We start from the raw sequence: 21,360 nt of genomic DNA on the forward strand, positions 1-21,360 counted from the left end.
ATCAAAAGTTGTCCTCTTCATCAAAGATATTAATATTATTTCATGTAAAAGCTTGAATATTTTAATTAAGATATGTTTAACTGATAAACAAAACAGCTTTGTTCGAAATAGGCCATTGTTTATGATTAGTTTTAATAAATACATCATAAGTACGCTTGTTTGTTATTTAGGCATATAATGTCGGTTTTCCTTCAAGTACGTAATCATATGGCGTATTTCGATACAATACTGTTTTGTTTATCAGTAAAACATCTTGATAAAAAAATTCAAGCTTTTACATAAAATAATTATCCTTGATTAAGACAATATGTGATTTAATTAATTATAAACATTTATTTCAAGTAACTTCTGAATTGACGTAAGCAATATTAGTATCTCGCTCTAAAACATAGAAACAGTAGACTACAAAGAGATGTATCCACTTTTGGACCTTATTACAACGCAAAAAGTGGTTACATCTCTTTGTATTCAAATAAACAACAAACATTACATCTTCAACGAATTACAATAGTCATGTTGGTTTATAAAAAATAATCCTTTACATCAAAAATCTTGTCTACGTTAACATGACTCAAGGGCACACAAGGACAAACAAAAAACCCAGATTATAATGTTAACGTACACAACCTCTACCTACTTTTTTATTATTTTATGTAGGAAAAGTGGGTAACCCTAATAAATAATATCCAAAATAATTAACATGTATTTATTTATTAAAAGTCATAATATTATTTTGCCTCTATCAAGGTTGTACCTATTGCAATTTAAAAATTCACAACATAAAATTAAACTTCTAAAGTAACCCCCTCATTCATAAGTCTCTCAGGTCTCAATTACTTAATTTATGCTTTGTGTCGTTTTAATAAAGACAACTGTCGAAGTGAGAGATAAGGACAAAACATAAATTAACTAATTGAGGCAGGAAAGAAGTTTATAAGGGGGTAAGTATATTCAAGTAGGTACCTATTTAAGGTGAACCGGAATAATTGCGCCAGTTGAGGTAAATGCGTCTTTTTACAATTACAAGAAAATGTTATTTAAGTGTAAAGGAAATTAATTATACTAAAAGCGGTCTTTCATCGATGCCTGAAATGGCCTAATTGTCGCCTTGGTAAAATTTCGTCGAAACCTATCCATCTTCTTGTAATTCTAAAAAGACTCACTTACCTCAACTGACGCATTTGTCCCAGTCGACCTTAACCATAAACAGCTGACAGAGTGACGCCATTTTAGCGAGCAAACTGCCGCGCGAGGATGGGTCGTTTGCTTCGCGCGGCAATTTCCTCGCGAGGTTGCTCCCTCTGTGCAGAAACCCCTAATTTTATAACTACAAAGTGTCATATTTAATTTAAAGTAATTTACTGTACGTATACTTAAATATGTATAGGGTGTTAGGCACCTGCCATATTAGGTCATATACTTAATCATCTAATACAACTATGTATTTATACAATGAAATGTACAATTTATTTATTTATTAAAAGTCTCATGAATATACATTTATTTTGCCTCATTAAGTTTGTACTTATTACAATTTAAAAATTCACAACATAAAATTAAACTTACAAAGTAACCATAAACGTCTCTCAGGCCTCAAATACTTAATTTAAATACTTAATCAGTAATCACCTAAAGGTTCGACCACACCGCTGCTTAAAAAACGGTGAGGGTACGGAATCGCAGTGACGCGTCGTAAGCGTAACGATTTTATCGCATGCCCTTGCCCTCTCTAAAGTAAACCAAGAGTTTTGACTAATTGGCCATTAATAATATACAAAGCACTACATACCTAATTAAAATTTGTATTTATATACGTGTATATGTGTTTGATGATAATGTCCACCAGTATATTGCGCTTCTTTGCATTGAGTATCTTAAATGACTTATAATAATTAAGCACACTATTGCCATGGGCCGATGTTTGCAACAATGTGTGCATATCAAACTCAGGCAGCGGGGGTAGACATTTATATCTTCGAAAATATTAGTGATGTCATTGAGTAATGAAAGACTTAAATTTGAGTCGTCTAATCCTAAGTTACTCTTGGGAGAATTGGCATCCTTATTCATGTCCATAGTAGTGTCTGTTGTTTCTGTTTCAGCAAAAGAATTCAGCAACTCGTGGTTGTGGGTTTACTCAGTTTACAGCTCAATTTACGGTGCATCTGCGTCACTTAAGAAGCGGCATGGTCGAACCTTGATACAACTATTTATACAATGAAATGTACAATCTTTCGCCAACTGAGCGGAGTGTCATAGGCAATTGGCTATGACAATCGGTCAGGGACACTAACTTACAGTTATAATGATCATAGTCTCGTTCGACCTGATAAGCTTTAAAATGGTTGCTATAACCATAAACTTGTATTTTTTTTGCAAGAAAATAATACCGAGTTCAAATCATTGTTTTTCACAAAAATGTTATTAACCATTAAAAAATCCGGGTTATCGTCTACGCAGTCAAAGAGCAATACACTATTTGTGTTGTAAATAATGCCGTTGATTTCATAAGTTGGAACTGAAAGATAATCATCCTCTAATGCTTTTGGAATGTTAAGACGGCTCGTTTTACCAACATTGATAGCGTCGTTAAAGCCAATTTTCGTTATATATCTTGAGCTGGTTTTCAATTCACACCGCAACGCGATTGAATAACACAAATTTTTGCGACATGTTATAGACTGGGCCACTCGTTTCAAATCTTTATGTTTAGCTTCGAATTTGAATGCAGAGTAAAAAATAGGTGGACCGCATTTTTTGATTACTGAAGGATAATGTAACAAGAAGTGATATTTCGGCTTCAAGTGAGTCTGGAATAATTGACAATACATTTCGTGATGTTCTTTGATAACTTCTTTTAAATTTTGTAAATGTTCTAAGGAAATTACTTGACTTGTTAACACATCAGTTATTTCTAAGCAACATCAAATAGTATTTCCATATCTCATCGTTATCAGCGATCAGGTCACCAATTATATACCGAAAATTTCTTACTAAACATAGCATTTCGGAAGCTGACATAATGATTGATCCATTAGTTAAATGTTTGTTATTAATTGGCGGTGGATGATTATCTTCCGAACTGCTGTAATTAAAATACTTAATTCTCGAATTTAGTTGTTCTAGTGAAAAACTTTATGAAATTTTTTCTGGAGAAAAACGAAGGAGTTCTGCTACTAAAATTGACACATTAACTGCGAGTGGAGAAGAATTAATTGAAACTGAATGTTTAGGTTTGTGATAAATTCTTATTCAATATATTCTACTTAGGTATCTCTCGGGAGACTCCAATTTATTATTTTATTACTTACATTAGTTAAGAAAAAAAAAATGCAATGACTACAATATTTTGTATTATTTGTATTGTAAGTATGACAGGTTGATTTATAAAATGTGGTGTTTGTTTTCAGATGACGATGACGTTTTATGGTTGAATAATAATAACGAGCCTTGGGAAGATGTCATTAGCAAATGGAAGAAAACATTCAGACTGAGAAGGAGGCACACCAATTCATCTACAGTCCATGATTTTCTTGAAAATTGGAGCATTTTAAAAAGTGATAGAGGACATGTCCTGGTAAGTCCTTTATGCATTTTGAACTCAAACAAAACTGTTATCAACTGACTTCAAAATTTCAAAAGGAGGAGGAAATGTTTTTTATGTTTGTTACCGATTAAAAAAAAATGGTTCCAGATTAGGCCCATTTTATTGTTGAGCGTACCTTACCTACTGTCATTGACACGCTGGGCTGGGCTGACATGTTGAAGTCGGTTTTTTTTTTCATAAAATTATTTTCTCTTCTTCCTCGGTCCCTCACTGCTGAGGATTGCGACCATGTATGCTCCATCTCCATAGTGTGTGAATTGGTTCTGAAGTTACTTAATAGTTAATAATTTTTTTTTTTAGATTAATTCCGATTTTGAAGAACTGTTCAAAGAAAAGTCGTTGAATTTCCATAAGAATTGGCATGACTTTTTTCAGAAGCTTCTTATAGCAAAGAAGGGCCAAAAAAATAATAAAAATGCACTCTCTCTAATCGAAACATTGAGTGCCATAACAGATGAAGGTATGCGGTTCCCTTTACCTTTTCGTGTAATATTATTAGGTACATTATTAATATAACATCAGGTATTATAATTCTGAAAGAGTTTAAAGTTTGTATTGTAAGATGTATGATGTAAAGCTGTATGATGTACGAATGTATTGCCACATATCAGCTCCTTTAATATTAATAGTTTTCTCCAAATTCTAATTCTATATTTTGTTAATAGATAAAAGGATTCCGGTACAAATAAGCTTATTGGCGTACTTAATCCCTCCAAAAGGCAGACTTTCCAGAACTGTCAAATACTCATCGACGGAAGCAACTGAAGGCAGTTACCTATGTGTATTATCAAAGATAGATATAACTCCGTAATAGATAGATACAGTCTAAGGAAAAAACGTGCCTCGAAAATCAAGAAAATTTGATTCTCGTCCAGAGGGCGCTACTAGTTTTGGCCTACAGTCGTATAGATGGCGTTGACGGTTTCGTTTGTTATTTAACAATTTGAATTTCTAGTAATTTATCGTCTGCATTGCTACTGACATTGTAAGTTGACTGTGTTTCTTTTATGTCAGAATTATCTTTGTCGTGTTGAGTCGACGAAGACGCGGCATCTGATTGGCTCTGCGTGCCTTGTGATCTTAAGGTCACTACTTCATTCGTTTCATTACTGTCGAGCTTACGCTCTTTAAATAATTTGTGAAAACCAAACAAATGATCTTTCAGATTATATTTTGTATCATAAGTCCGGTTACAATTTTCTATAGGACAAACAAAATAATTCGTGATGCTATGAATTAATTCCAAGTGTAAAATATACCTTTTGAAGTTTTGGATGTCTAGCTTACATTTAGGACACAACATAATGACAGGTTTGCACGATTCTCAGCAATACAATGTGCTTGCTTATATAATATATCAATTTTAAAGAAGAAATATTTTAAAGCAGACCTGCTATTTCATGTTTAAAATTTCTACAACATGTGGAGGAACCCTATCATACTTGGTTACTATTCCGTAAACTTTCCTTTGTATTGTTAAATATAAATATTCAGAAGCATTTGGGTATCGCACATGAAATACATGATACATTTTAAATAGTAGGTCAAATGCTTTGCTTGCGCAATCGAATACATACTTTATGTCATCAATGACCATGTACAAACAGGTGAAATTATGTAAGCTGCCCTGTAGTAAGACGTACGGCTGCACTGACAGTTTCCGCGCCAAGTTCTTAGATTTCTGTTCTTGTATCTTCTTGTCGATATCTCCGGCGGTCTGAAATCAAATACATTATAAGTGATATGCTAAGCAGACGACGTACAGTAGCGGCGATAGTAAGAATTATTAGTTAAACAATTCGTTTGAATAACAAGTTTGCTATAAAGTTCAAATTACCAGTAATACAACTCCCATGATATGATATAGAAGTAATTTTTTTAACTGATATTTCTATTATTGAGAGGTCTTTCTATAACATACCACATAAAAAAGTACTCAAATTAATACGCATAAATAGAAACAAACGCATTATGAGTGCCACTTGCACCATCCCACTAACCCGGGCTAACCGGTTAAACCGTTAATCCAGTGTCAAATTATACTAGAAACCATGGTAACTCCAGCCACTTCAGGTTTAACCGGCTAATCCCAAGTAAGTTGGCTTAAGAGTCTCCGGCAAGCTCGGCCGAATTTCACCTTCCCATACAAACGAAGTTCCGTTCTCATTTTAAAAATACAATACAATACTACAAATACTCTTTATTGTACACTTCATTACAGGAAACAATACAAAGAATACAGTAGAGAAGAGGTTACGTGTTGGATTGTAATGAAACTTTGCACATACAATGACATGAGGTCTGAAATTAGTTTTTCACCTCAGCAGCTCGAACAAGCCTACTTTCGTCACTCCCTGGAGTGAGGAAAGTGCGACTTTCCTCACTCCAGGGAGTGAAACAATGTAGCTTTTTAATTTAGTGAAGGCCATGAACTTCATACTACGGTACGGTACGGTACGGTTAAAAATTGTTAAATAACAAAACGAAACCGTCAACGCCATCTATACGACTGTAGGCCAAAACTAGTAGCGCCCTCTGAACGAGAATCAAATTTTCTTGATTTTCGAGGCACGTTTTTTCCTTAGACTGTATCTATCTATTACGGAGTTATATCTATCTTTGATAATACACATAGGTAACTTACGTCTGTTTGTACGATGATGCCTTCAGTTGCTTCCGTCGATGAGTATTTGACAGTTCTTGAAAGTCTGCCTTTTGGAGGGATTAAGTACGCCAATAAGCTTATTTGTACCGGAATCCTTTTATCTATTAACAAAATATAGAATTAGAATTTGGAGAAAACTATTAATATTAAAGGAGCTGATATGTGGCAATACATTCGTACATCATACAGCTTTACATCATACATCTTACAATACAAACTTTAAACTCTTTCAGAATTATAATACCTGATGTTATATTAATAATGTACCTAATAATATTACACGAAAAGGTAAAGGGAACCGCTTACCTTCATCTGTTATGGCACTCAATGTTTCGATTAGAGAGAGTGCATTTTTATTATTTATTTGGCCCTTCTTTGCTATAAGAAGCTTCTGAAAAAAGTCATGCCAATTCTTATGGAAATTCAACGACTTTTCTTTGAACAGTTCTTCAAAATCGGAATTAATCTAAAAAAAAATTTATTAACTATTAAGTAACTTCAGAACCAATTCACACACTATGGAGATGGAGCATACATGGTCGCAATCCTCAGCAGTGAGGGACCGAGGAAGAAGAGAAAATAATTTTATGAAAAAAAAAAAAACCGACTTCAACATGTCAGCCCAGCCCAGCGTGTCAATGACAGTAGGTAAGGTACGCTCAACAATAAAATGGGCCTAATCTGGAACCATTTTTTTTTAATCGGTAACAAACATAAAAAACATTTCCTCCTCCTCTTGAAATTTTGAAGTCAGTTGAAAACAGTTTTGTTTGAGTTCAAAATGCATAAAGGACTTACCAGGACATGTCCTCTATCACTTTTTAAAATGCTCCAATTTTCAAGAAAATCATGGACTGTAGATGAATTGGTGTGCCTCCTTCTCAGTCTGAATGTTTTCTTCCATTTGCTAATGACATCTTCCCAAGGCTCGTTATTATTATTCAACCATAAAACGTCATCGTCATCTGAAAACAAACACCACATTTTATAAATCAACCTGTCATACTTACAATACAAATAATACAAAATATTGTAGTCATTGCATTTTTTTTTTTCTTAACTAATGTAAGTAATAAAATAATAAATTGGAGTCTCCCGAGAGATACCTAAGTAGAATATATTGAATAAGAATTTATCACAAACCTAAACATTCAGTTTCAATTAATTCTTCTCCACTCGCAGTTAATGTGTCAATTTTAGTAGCAGAACTCCTTCGTTTTTCTCCAGAAATGAACAAAAGGTTTCGTACTTTATCAACTAGCTTTCCTTTTGCAGGAACGTATTTTCCTGTAAGCGACTTACAAGTGGGGATGGCTTTCACGTAGTAAGTTTCTAGAGTCTCACATGGAAAAAGTGATATTATTTTGGCACCGAGTATATTGTAGTCCTCGGGTTTCAATTTGCTGAAAGCAACATTTTTATATGTTTAAGTAAAACACAGTTAATAATGGCAAAACAAACAAAGGTAACATAATAATATTATTATTAAATAAATATGTATTTTGTACTGATTTAACATGCACAAAGGGGAACTTATCTCTTATACTATTTTAGACTAAGAGCTGGCTACGTCAGAAATGACATAACAATGAGAGCAACCAAACCCGTATAGTTAGATTACTATACTGTCCTTAATACTAGATTCGGAAACCTGGAAGCTTTTAATGGGTGGAGGTCAGAATAACAGACAAAAAAAAATAAGTTTGGAAAAAGTCTTATTTATATAGGACGGCCTATATTTTCCCATTGTAACAAAAAACATTGCATATTATTTCAGAATCCAATACAGGAGGTGAGCCATTTGGCACTACTTCCTCCCAACAGAAACTTCTGGAAATATATTAAAATGCACTGCCTTTTGCCCTTTGTCTCGTCTTGGCATTTTTACTTTTTATAAAATAAAATAAAAAGTAAAAATGACCCGCCCTAGTAGCCAGCTCTCCGGCTATATGCCATCCAGTTAAAGTAAAATGTGTTTTTTTTACAAAGATGGGCCAAAAATCGTAATATGCCAAATAACCCAGGAAAGATTGTTAGAAAGAGGCATCGGTTTGGGCATCAGAGGTTTAAATATTAAAAAGAATTGTTTGCTCTAAACTAAGACTTGACTACTAACTAAGCCTTTAATAATCTACAAAGCACTACATACATTCTAATTAAAATTTATATTTTTACTTGTTGTCAATTTATGTATATAATATACTAGGCATTCTCAAAATGTGCTCCGCGGAGCCCTAGCTTCTGTAGGGGCTCTGTGAGAAATTTACTTTTACTAAACCATTTTAATATACTATAGGTTTAATATACTAAACTATCTCTATAATAAATTTCACTATGATAAAAGATAGACAGACAGACACACTTTCGCATTTATAATATTATAATGAATGAATGAATGTTTATTTATTCTGGCAATAGACCCATTACATAATTTTACAATACAAATACAATAAATTTAAAAGACAAGAAGAAATACAGTAAAAATAAAATAAATAACCACTTAAAACTACTAAAATAATGATGTGTTTGATGATAATATTCACCAGTTTAGGTTGAAATATAAAAATCTTTTGTTTGCTCTAAAGTAAACCAAAAGTTTTGACTACTTGGCGATTAATGATCTACAAAGCACTACATACAAACTAATTAAAATTTGTATTTACTTGTTGACAATATATGTATATATGTGTTTGATGATAATGTCCACCAGTATATTGCGCTTCTTTGCATTGAGTATCTTGAATGACTTATAATAATTAAGCACGCTATTGCCATGGGCCGATGTTTGCAACAATGTGTGCATATCAAACTCAGGCAGCGGGGGTCTATTTGTATCTTCAAAAATATTAGTGATGTCATTGAGTAATGAAAGACTTAAATTTGAGTCGTCTAATCCTAAGTTACTCTTGGGAGAATTAGCATCCTTATTCATGTCCATAGTAGTATCTGTTGTTTCTGTTTCAGCAAAAGAATCCAGCAACTCGTGGATGTGGGTCTTTAATGTTATTCTTTGTCCAATATGAGGACACAGTTCTTTGAGATATGCATCAGTCAAGTCTTTAAATTTTTCGATTGAAAGATCATTATCTAAAATACAAAATAACATTAAGTAACGGCACCAGTGGTAGCACACGGCACACAAAGGGTTCCGTACCATTATCTATGAAAACGGTCACCCATCCAAGTAGTGACCTCGCCCGACGTTGCTAACTTCGGTGATTGGACGAGAACCTCGAGATTGGGAAATATGGGTCAGACTATACCAAAGGGGGGCCGGCTTGTCCAATATTTACAAAATAGGACAACAAGACACACAAGATTAAAGAAAAATATAGGTAATCTATCTTTGCTTAGGCTTTACCACGGAAATATCCACGCCGCCCACGCCATTGATAGTTGATAGGCACAACCTAAAACTTTCGTCCAAACAGATCGGGTGACATTTAGATATAATTATTTATAATAATACTTACTTACTACTACTCGTAAATGAATTTATAATTACTTGAATAACTGACTAGGTACTTACCAAGAAAACTTTTCACCACTTCGGGTGGCATGCCCCACGAATGAAGTAACACGCTCGTTTCTTCCATTATCTCTTGTAATGCACTCGAGTCCCCTGTGGCCACGTACAGCAGCAGATCACACACAAATAATAATAAACTACTATCGTGATAATCGTGATATCCATAAACAGATAAACGGTAAGCGGCGCAAGCGTTGAATATGTTCCGGAAGAGATTGGAGAGAAAAAAATAACGATAGGAAAGGATACTATCAGTTGAGTGTTGCCAATTTACAAATTTTATTTCCCGGTTCCCGGGAAGTCTTTTTATTAAGGGGCCTATTTTTTTGTCAAAATAAGAACTTTAAAGGCTCCTCTACACAATGGTCCAGCGTAGGCCAGTCTAAGTGACGCAGCTATGCGGTGGATTGAGATAGCAATATCACTTGCTCCCTCTAACGCATAAATGCGTCCCTTAGACTGGCCGACGCTGGGCCATTGTGTACTGGGGCCTTAAGGCCAAAGACATTCTATATTAAATAACAAGACAGTGTACTGAAGATTTTTGACTAACCATATTTCAATATAAGGCCTCATTAGCACGATCGCTTTAAAAAAAAAAAGCGTTTAAATGACACAAATGGATACATGTGAAAATGTGTGTGTGTGTGTGTGTGTGTGTGTGTGTGTGTGTGTAATGTGTGTGTAATGTGTGTGGAATGTGTATTTATTCACACCACAGATTATTAACTAGTATTCACACGATGGCGGTGGCGCTTTTTATTAAGCGTTGTTGGATTTTCGACTTTAAGCGCTGGTCGTTAAATCGAATTTAACGTGCGGACGGATTAAAGCGCTTTTTAACGCGCGTTGTCAAACGCAACTTGTCACTGTCAGTATGTAAGAACAATGAAAACTATACTGATCCCCTTCTTTAGGGTGCTAGTACTAGCGTAAGACAAAGACAGTATGATTCTCTCTGTCTATATGCTTGAAATGAGACAGCCTGGCTTGACCAAACTATATATATTATAGTCTGGCAAACACAAATTAGTTGGTCAAACCAAATTGTCAGTAAATAAAAACAAAAAAATCGGCCAAATGCGAGTCGGACTCGCACACGAAGGGTTCCGTACCATTATCTATAAAAACGGTCCAAATACTGACCCCGCTCGACGTTGCTTAACTTCGGTGATTGAACGTGAACCTCGAGATTTTAGTATTTGTAGTTATAGCCGAGCAGCAACAGAAATACATCATCTGTGAAAATTTCAACTGTCTAGCTATCACGGGTCATAAGATACAGCCTGATGACAGACGGACGGACAGACGGGCAGCGAAGTCTTAGTAATAGGTCCCTTTGGGTACGGACCCCTAAAAAGCCGGCCAGTGCGAGTCGGACTCGCACACGAAGGGTTCCGTATCATTATCTATGAAAACGGTCACCCATCTAAGTACAGACCTCGCCCGACGTTGCTTAACTTCGGTGATTGGACGAGAACCTCGAGATTGGAAAGAAATATTTATTTTATTTTGTTTTTAGTATTTGTTGTTATAGCGGCAACAGAAATAGGTACATCATCTGTGAAAATTTCAGCTGTCTAGCTATCACAGATCACGAGATACAGCCTGGTGACAGACGGACGGACGGACGGACAGACGGACGGACAGCGAAGTCTTAGTAATAGGGTCCCGTTTTTACCCTTTCGGTACGGAACCCTAAAATCTATACTCATCCTTTTCTTTTCGGTGCTTGTACTGGTGTAAGACTAAGATAGTATGATTCTCTCTGTCTATGTTTGAAATGAGACAGTCCTTTAACAAACTATACAAACTAAACGGATAATCACAATTACCAATTTAAAGACATTTTTTGTGCAGTGGCAACACCACGAAAAGTGTAAGAAACTCTAATGTTTTTAATATTCCGTTTAAGATATGACTTTTTTATATGGCGTATTATTCTTTTATTTAAATATCTTGAATCTTCAATGTAGTTTCAAGAATATCAAACCAAGAATTAGTAAAATCAAGCCAAGAACGTATTAACTCTTGACGCAAAACTTTGTTATTATTCGATTTTAACTTGTTGATTCTCGAGTGGAGATTGTAGACATTAAATCAAGAATATGGGATATGAAGCCAAGAATGTAATAAATCTTGACGTAAATCCGTGTTAATTTTTGATTTAAGAGCTCTTTGAATTTTAAAAGGAGTTTATAAGCATCAAACCAAAAGTTGTTAAAATCAAGCCAAGAATGTATTAGCTCTGGACGCAAAACTTTGTTATTATTCGATTTAAACGTGTTGATTTTCGAATGGATCTTGTAGACATTAAATCAAGAATTTGGGATATGAAGCCAAGAATCTAATAAATCTTGACGTAAACCTGTGTTAAGTTTTGATTTAAGAGCTACTTGAATTTTGAATAGAGTTTTTAAGCATCAAACCAAGAATTATTAAAATCAAGCCAAGAATTAACTAAATCTTGGCGTAAAACCGTGTATTTTTTTATTTGAACTTCTTATATCTCGACTGTAGAATGTATATGTCAAACCAAGAGTTAATCGCTCTTGCCTAAAAACTTAAAAGTCTCAAAGCAAAACTTTGGTGCTTCTTCTTTGAAATAGCTTTGGCTCTTGACTATAGGTTGAAAACATCAAATCAAGAATTAATCGCTCTTGCCTAAAAACTTAAAAGTCTCAAAGGAAAATTTTGGTGCTTCTTCTTTGGAATTGGGTAATATTTTTGGTTTGATGAAGAGTTACTCAAGCTAAAACCGTTTTTTAAGAGCGTGCAATATCTCTTGCTAAGACGTTTTTTTATTGCGGCGAATAATTAATATCTTAACTCAAATCACTACCTTTAGCTTCAAAAATGTGTAAAGATAAAACTAAATAATTTTTATTCTGCTTTAAAAAATCATGATGTTTTTAACTCGAGACATATTTATTGGACCAAGCAATTTATTATTTTCTTTAAGCAACCGTGCGCAAGAGAGTTTTGCGTTTTGAGTTAAGATATCTTTTTTATCTGTGTAGCTGATAAACGCAAACGATAAGATACGGAGGCTTGTAGAATTTGATTTTTTTAATTGTGATAAATAGAATCTGGAAATCTGGTAGCAAAATAAACATAGTCGAATAGCCTCATTGATACTTATTTAATTTTTAATATTTGTTGCACAATACAAAAAGGCGAACTTAATGCATTCAATAATTCTCTATCTGTTAACCATAGCACCAAAGAGGTAGAAATGTGTGAAGTTTGGTGCTAAAACAGTACGTAAACAAACCATCAATAAAAATCACTTTGTATTAAAATATTGATCATAGGTATGGGTATTATCTTTGCCATATATAAAATACATAAGTACCAATATTTTAACTTCCGCATTTATTTATATGGCTCAAAAAACGCAATAAAAAAACTATAATTAAAAATTACCTTAATGAAACTATTTCAGAGGGTAAAATTATTGGGACAATATGGCATGACTTTCAAAATTCCAGAAAAAAAAACATCCCTAATAGTTCTACGTGTCCATTCTATCATTTAACCCGTATCTAATTTACGACCTCCTTTTATCCAACAGTAACCCTATTTTCTATTAGTTACAAAAAAATTACAAAATACAACATCGACCTATTCTTAAACCTCAGCGTGGCGCCAATGTTAAAAAAAAAAGATATTTAGTAGCAAGACCACTTAACTTGGCGATTCCCAAGAATTACTCTATCCAGTATAAATATAACTCTGGTTACTTAAAGTTATAATAGATCTACGGTTCAAGCTTATATTGGTTTTACTCATACCTGATAATAACGCGCGCTCACGTGTGCTCTAAAAAGGGAAGTATGTGTCATACAGTTTAAAGGCGCTTACGACATTTTGGATAAGCTAATTTGGTAATAAATTGACATTGGCCGTAGAATGTTTTCGATTTTTTTTTAAGTTACGTATTGGTATTTGAAAAATGTGACGCAAGACCCATTTATTACGCACGGTAAGGCACAGAAAAAGTGGTATCTTTAGAATTGGGAAAAAAACGTCAATGGCAAACTTATGCTCATAAAAGTACTTGAATTAACTCTACTGGATCTGTCATGAAACTAGTACCTAAAGGGGCCCACTGACTATCAGTCCGCCGGACGATATCGGCCTGTCAGTTGTTCGGAACTGTCAAATTTTTGTTCTAACTGACCGGGCTATATCGCCCGGCGGACTGATAGTCAGTGGGCCCCTTAACTGAAATAAGTACTTAATTTAGGGAATGTAACAAAACGAAATAGTCTTATCGTGTTTAGGGTAATAAAGTAGGTAGAGCATACAACTTATTTTTCTATATGCTTGCTTAAATTTGATTTCATGACCGTTCCGAAACAATTTAATTTATACCTATTTAGGAAACCAAACCTATTGAAACTGCCATAAAAACTGTGTGGTAATATTTTGCTAAAAATATTAATTTTACAATTATTTCAGGACTTGTCCCCAATTTCCCGTACGCGTGGTGTCCCTAGCGGCGCTAGCGCATCTCATGACGTACCGGAATACCTTCGCAGTTTAGTATTTAAGAGGAAACTGTCTATATTCTAAAGGGCTTAACGGCCATATGAAATTATATGGATACTAGCTTTTTGCCGCGACTTCGTCTGCGTGGAATCAGTCCATGTGCATAAGGACCCATCTCTGATGGAAACGTTCCTTATGCACATGGAAAGCCACATTGTTCATCGTCTTGTTTCTGACCACTCTGTCACGCTCGTATCTATAATGTGTCTTCTATGAACTAAATAAAAAAGGCGAGTGCTATTGCATGTCTTTCTAGCTGTAGATTATATTTTACTAGAGAAAAATTAAAAACTAAATTTCATCTCATACATAAAGCTCCACTCCGTCACATTTTTTGGGGACAAAAAAACGAGACAACGATAAGTAATTTGACCCATTTGCAATAACGTGCCAGTACCGAGCCAAAGTATCTTGTACAATCGCCCTCGAGTAGGACAATTGTTTTTCGAGAGAAATTAAACGATCTATGCCAGTGAAAGCGAATCAATCAAAGCCAACTCACCCCGTGTCTGCATGTCGAACGCCTGGTCGGTACCGACACTCTCCAACGGCGAGGTGATGCTGTAGGGACTGCTACGAGGGTTTTTGCACACAAATCGACAGTTTTTTACACGTTTTGGGTTTATCACTGCGAACGAGCTTGCGCCTACGAGAATGAGCCGCCATCGAATCGATCTACCTTCAACTGGCTTTTCATAAACGTCAAAAATATTCGAAAACTACCCTACCTACTGTCGCTAATCAATGTATTCCATTTTACGATATATAGAATATTTCTAAAAAAAAACAACAATTAAAACTAAACTAGATATGGTGTCCGGAACCATCATTCCGCCCACCAATACGAAGTATTTTACGAATAAACTAGTCTATAGGTAAAGGACACAACTTTACCAGAGGCCTTTGTAGTAGACCTGATTGTGACCGAACAGTAGCTACACGGGAGATCCCGTCTTTGCCCGGATGCAAAGATACTATACGACCAAGAGACCAATGAAGTGGCTTCAGTTGTTCATCTTTAATCAATACTAATGTGCCCACCTTGGGTTCATCAATATCCGAGTGCCATTTCGCGCGTTGATTTAACGTATGCAAGTACTCCAAATGCCATCGCTTCCAGAAATCACGATGCAGTTTCTGAACGAGCTGCCAACGACTCGAAATGGAAATGTTTGTATCGCTAGTTGAAGTATCTACGAGTGATGTCAAGGGCTCTAAGGTGAGAAAATGTCCGGGTGTTAACACCGACATGTCGTTTGGATCGGAATTCATCTCACAAAGTGGCCGTGAGTTAAGGGCCGATTCAATTTGGGCGGCCACTGTAAGAAATTCCTCATAAGTTAGGATTTGATTCCCTACAACGCGAGCAAGATGTGTTTTAAACGATTTGATGTTGGCTTCCCACAGGCCGCCGAAGTGGGATGCGGCTGGTGGATTGAACGAGAATTCGATACTCTCACGAGAGGCTGCGTCTTGCATGAGAGGTAGTAACGCGTTATAAGCGCCTACGAAATTCGTGCCCCGGTCACAATGTATACGTTGGCAACGGCCACGGCGAGCGATAAATCGACGCAGGGCAGCGAGAAAGGCTTCGGTGGTCAGTCCTATAACGAGCTCGATATGTGATGCTTTGGTCGCAAAACATATAAATAAACACACGTGTGTTTTAAAAGGCCTGGCCCCACGATAGCGTTTGATGTATGTGGGAAAAGGACCCGCAAAATCGACACCGATACACGAGAAAGGTTTTACTTGCGAAATTCGAGTTTTGGGTAGGTCTGCCATACGGGGCACTAAAGGTTTAGGATTAGAGCGGAAGCACTTTATGCATTTCGATAAGCGAGAACTAATCACGCGCTTAGAAGCAAGGATCCAAAAGTTTTGTGCAATCAAGAAATTTAGCGTGCGTAACCCCGGATGTTGATTATCATTGTGTACTTGATCGATGACGAGCTGTGTCATGCGATCCTGACTGGGTAGCAGTAAGGGATGTTTGCAATCGTAATCGAGTTCAGAGTGAACCAGCCTACCGCCCACCCTCAACAAACCGGATGTATCGATAAAAACACTGAGTTTTCTGAAATGTTTAGGCAACTTTTTACCGTCCTTAAGAGATTTAATCTCACTCGAGAATGACTTTTCTTGAGTCAACTTTACTAAACTAGTAAGGGCACCATCGAGTTCCGATTGAACAAGTGGGCCGAAACGTCTGTTGTCAGGGTTACGACAGTTATGTACGAAACGATGAACGTAAGCGACAATGCGCTTAGCCTTATTCAGACTCGAATGTCTGGATAAGAAGTCGTCAAGCTGGTTGACGGCAGTGAACAATACGGTCTGTTTGGGGACCCTTTGTTCGTCCAACAAATCCGATTCAACTTCGATAGACAACGGTGACTTTGGCCAGGAGCTACTGTCAAGTGCCAACCAAGCGGGGCCTGTCCACCATAATGGATGGTTTACAAGTTCTCGAACCGTGACTCCGCGAGAGGCACAGTCGGCCGGATTGGTTTCTGACGTGACATGGCGCCAGTGACCAGCAGGTATTTTCTCTTGTATGTGACTTACGCGATTACTGACGTAAGTCTTCCAGCGTTGTGACGGCGAACGTAACCAAGAGAGTGTCACAGTGGAATCAGACCAACAGAATATATCCTCAAATTTGACGTCTGCGCCGTAGACTTCCTTTACGTGTTCGACGAGGTCTGTCAGCAAAACTGCAGCGCACAGTTCCGAACGAGGAATAGAAATACGTTTTAAAGGAGAGACCTTACAGCGTGACATTATCAAATGTATGGTGATGCTACCATCGCCATGCCGAATGCGAAAGTAAACGACAGCCGAATATCCCGCCTCCGAAGCGTCACAGAAGCCATGCAGCTGAACACTACAAGACTCTGTCGACGGAATGAATCGAGGTATTTCGAGAGACGACAATAAGTCGAGATCTAAACGATAACGAAGCCAGTTTTGGCTGATGTTGGGGGGTGCTACCTCATCCCAATCTAATCCAAGAGTCCAAAGATCTTGAATTATGCGCTTGAACGAGAGTGTCAAGGGTGTAAGAAACCCAAGAGGATCGAATATGCGCGCCAATTCCGAAAGAATATTTCGTTTTGTACACTTTTCATGAAGCGTATTGACCGTGAAAGTGAACGCGTCACTGGACGGGTTCCACTCCATACCGAGCACCTTAACAGGAGATGTCGGTTCCGAATCGAAAGAGAGCGTCTTATTATGACAATGGGTTGGGTCGAGATTCTCGAGCAAGCGGGGGCAGTTGCTCGACCACTTGCGGAGTTCGAAACATCCTTTCTCTAGGATCTTGACAACCTGAGACTGAAGGTCGAGAGCTGATTCGACGGACTCAGCGCCTGTCACCACGTCATCGACGTAAATGTCGCGGTTGAGGACGTCAACCGCACGAGGATACTCTTTGCCTTCATCAATGGCCAATTGAATCAGGGCTCGAATTGCGAGGAAACTGGACGAAGACATACCGTAGGTTACGGTATTTAGACGAAACTCTTGTATAGGTTCATCGAGCGAGAACCTGAATAAGATGCGTTGAAAGTCTCGATCGGTGAGAGAGACTAAGATTTGTCGATACATTTGGCGTATGTCGGCTGTGAAGACAACCGCATGCAAACGAAAGCGAAGTAAAATCGAAACGAGATCAGATTGCAGTTTCGGTCCAACGAGCAACTGATCATTCAACGAGGGGCCTCCAGCAGGCTGAGCAGTTCCATCGAAGACTACCCTTAATTTGGTGGTGGCGCTGCTGGGCTTGAGCACGCAGAAATGCGCTAAGTGATAAGCACGCCCGTCTGGTTGGGGTGCAACTGGCTCCATGTGACCAGCATCGAGATAATCACGCATGAAATCATTGTATTCTGTCCGGAGCTCCGGTTCACGAGAAAGTCTCTTTTCGAGGGAGAGCAAGCGGCGCTCGGCGAGGGCGCGCGAGTCACCAAAACGAGGATCGACAGTTCGAAACGGCAAGTTTACGATATATCTCCCGTTCGAGTCACGTGTGTGAGTCGAGGCGAATATTTTCTCACACGTGACTTCATCATCAGTTAAGGGCGAAGCGTTAGGGAGACTTTCAATTTCCCAAAATTTTCGAATTTGGGAATCCAGCGATTCGATCGAGCAAAACAATGAAGTTTGGGAATGGGAAGTTGCGCAATGGGCCTTTCCCATGACAACCCAGCCAAGTTTGGTTTCAAAGATTGTGGGTCCATCGTCACAGTTGTGACGGTTACCCAAAAATATTTGACAAAATACATCCACCCCCAATAAGGCGTCAATGTTCCCAGGTTTATCGAAATTAGAGTCGGCGAGTTCGAATGCGCTGACGCATGACAGCCGGTCTATGTCAATTTTTACCGCAGGCTGATCGCTGCATATTTTGGGTGTAACAAAGGCTTCGACGTACATTTCGAAATCAGATTTCATGCTGCGAATGTTAAGAGTGGTATAAGAAGTTGTCAACGTTGACACCTCACAAACACCCTCGATAGAGGCATTTTTTTGTCGTATCGGAAGTCCAAGCCGCTGCGCGCAACGTCGCGTAATAAGGTTTGGCTGACTGCAATTATCTATGACAATACGAATTTTTTGATAACTACCGAACTTATCTAGTACCTCCACGCACGCAGTGGCGAAAAGAGAAATTTGGCCCACAGGTGCTGGGTCGGATGCAAGCATGGTCACTTGTTTGTCAGGCAAGTGCCTTGGGGTGTCGAGGGGCGAAGACGACGAGCAAGTCGCGGCTCCAACGTTGGTCGCGGCCGACGAACCGACGCTGACCTTGGAATTGCCGCTTTCGATATCGAAATGAATAGTAGTGTGATGAGCGACATTACACTTTTGACAACGAGACTTCGAGGGGCAAGTTTTAACTACGTGTCCAGAACGTAAGCAGTTGACGCAGAGCCGATTGTCCTTGACAACAGAAAAACGCTCGTGAGGAGTCTTGTTCCGATATTCAAGACATTTAGCAAGATCATGATTTGACTTGCATAACACGCAAAACGATTCGATCGAGGTGGCGCTAGTGGTGACTAGCGTTTTATAGGCTGCGCCCGCGGGTGCGCGATCCTGCGCCGGGCGCCAGGCAGCGGTGCGTGGCGCGGCGTGTGCGCGCGCGGTGCGCCCGGGTGCCGCGGGTGCGCGCGCCGCAGGGGCGGCGGCGCTCTCTGTGAGGTCGGCAAGCTCTAATGCTTGACCGGCCTTACTCACGTATTCTAACAACGAGTCAAATGACGGTACGTCCTTGTTGTCGTTCTGCAGTTCAAAACGACGACGAGTATCCAGGTCCAATTTATTGATCAATAAATAAAACAATGGGAAATCCCAATCGTTGACGGGAAATCTCAAGTTTTTCAAAACCGCGATATTTTCTTTGAAAGTGTCTACGAGTCGGCGTAATTCGCTAGGCGAATTAGATTTCAACGAGGCGTTCTGAATTTCTTCCCAATGTCGGAAGGCTAATTTTCGTTTGTTATTATATCGATCGATCAAAGCCGCGTAGGCGTCTAAATAATTGTTATCCGATAAAGGAAACCCTTTTAACAATTGCAGTGGTTCACCCGAAAGGAGTGAAATCAACATCGAAAACCGCTCAATATTCGACAATCGTTTGTTTTGATGCACCATTGTGTTGAACATGTCGTAAAATGTTCCCCATGATTTAATGTTGCCATCAAAATTGACAAGATTTAAGCGAGGCAACTTAACGGACAAATCAGTTCTATTTGTCTCGCCCTCAATACTAGTCGCGGTCGACAACGAAGTATGAATTTCGATTATTTGAAAATATTTATCGTCAAATTCTTGACGTACGACATCCTCCTGGTCTAACTCATTCACATCCGTTATTTCCGAAATAAGTTTCAAGTGGTGGGTTTCAAAGCTAGAACAATAGCCGTCTATTTTGCTAAATCTAGACATAAACAACGGTAATCGCGAGGAATCCGCCTTAGCTTGCAACCCGGCGGCTAAACATTCGTCGATACGTTTGATCGATATTTCGCGTTTTAATTGCAAATTGCGACGAGCAAGTGCCTTAGACATGATTAGTTTAACTGTCTACCAACGCGTTAATTAAATGTAAAAGGAACTTCTTCAATAAACAAATCAAATTGTAGAACGAACAAATTTCAACCTTATTCACTATGATATAAGGTTCACCCGCCACTATACTATCGAATACACAACTTATAAATAATATTTGCGAAGAATAATTGATCTCACTACAATAGGTACGAAAATAATTCTTGTGAGAATTAATATAACGATAAATGTTCAAAACGATTAGAAGTGAGACTTGCAATTTAATTATTTTTCGAACGATTACGAATGTAGGTGACGAAACGAAAACACTAATTAAATGAATTATTTCACTACGACAACAAAACAGTTAGCACCGTGTTGTGCTGCCGTTGGAAAATAGACCTTAAACGACTGAGAATAAGTTTGCAAGTTTGCGCCAATTATGAGTGCGTAACGTAGGTATGTAAATAATTTCAGCAGAAAGTAACAAATTATTGATTAGGATTAACTATGTGATTTATGTGAATATTAATGGACATCTATCTGTGAACATTATTCGATAATAATGCACGATATTTGTGTAGACTAAATACGTAGGCAAAATATTACTAATTTATCTGTACTCGTACTATTGTGTAAATTATATTTGTCTAGGTATTATATTCACTTTACAAAATAACAATAACTAAATGTAATTATCGCTATTCTTAAAGTCTCCAAATCAACACTATTGTTTATAGGTTATTTTATTACGTAATCAGATATGGCACGCGGTGCAAATATTATCCGACTAACTTTAGAAGTATTCTATTCCAACGGTGTCAATACCAAATTCAATGCCTATTAAATTTGGTCGTATAATATGATTGCATCATCAATTCGATGGGCTAAAATTCGATATTTCAATATAATATGCTAAAATAACTGTATATCTATAGGATTTTAGGC

At 37.5% G+C, this 21,360-nt stretch overlaps 1 protein-coding gene across 1 annotated transcript in view; it reads left to right on the forward strand.

The window, feature by feature from the left end:
* LOC134740894 (laminin subunit alpha-2) overlaps window positions 1–21,360 on the forward strand; it is a 313,744-nt gene that overhangs the window by 89,647 nt on the left and 202,737 nt on the right. The window lies entirely within an intron of this gene.

Source organism: Cydia strobilella, chromosome 4 (genome assembly GCF_947568885.1).
Source record: "Cydia strobilella chromosome 4, ilCydStro3.1, whole genome shotgun sequence".
NCBI classification, from domain to species: Eukaryota; Metazoa; Arthropoda; class Insecta; order Lepidoptera; family Tortricidae; genus Cydia; species Cydia strobilella.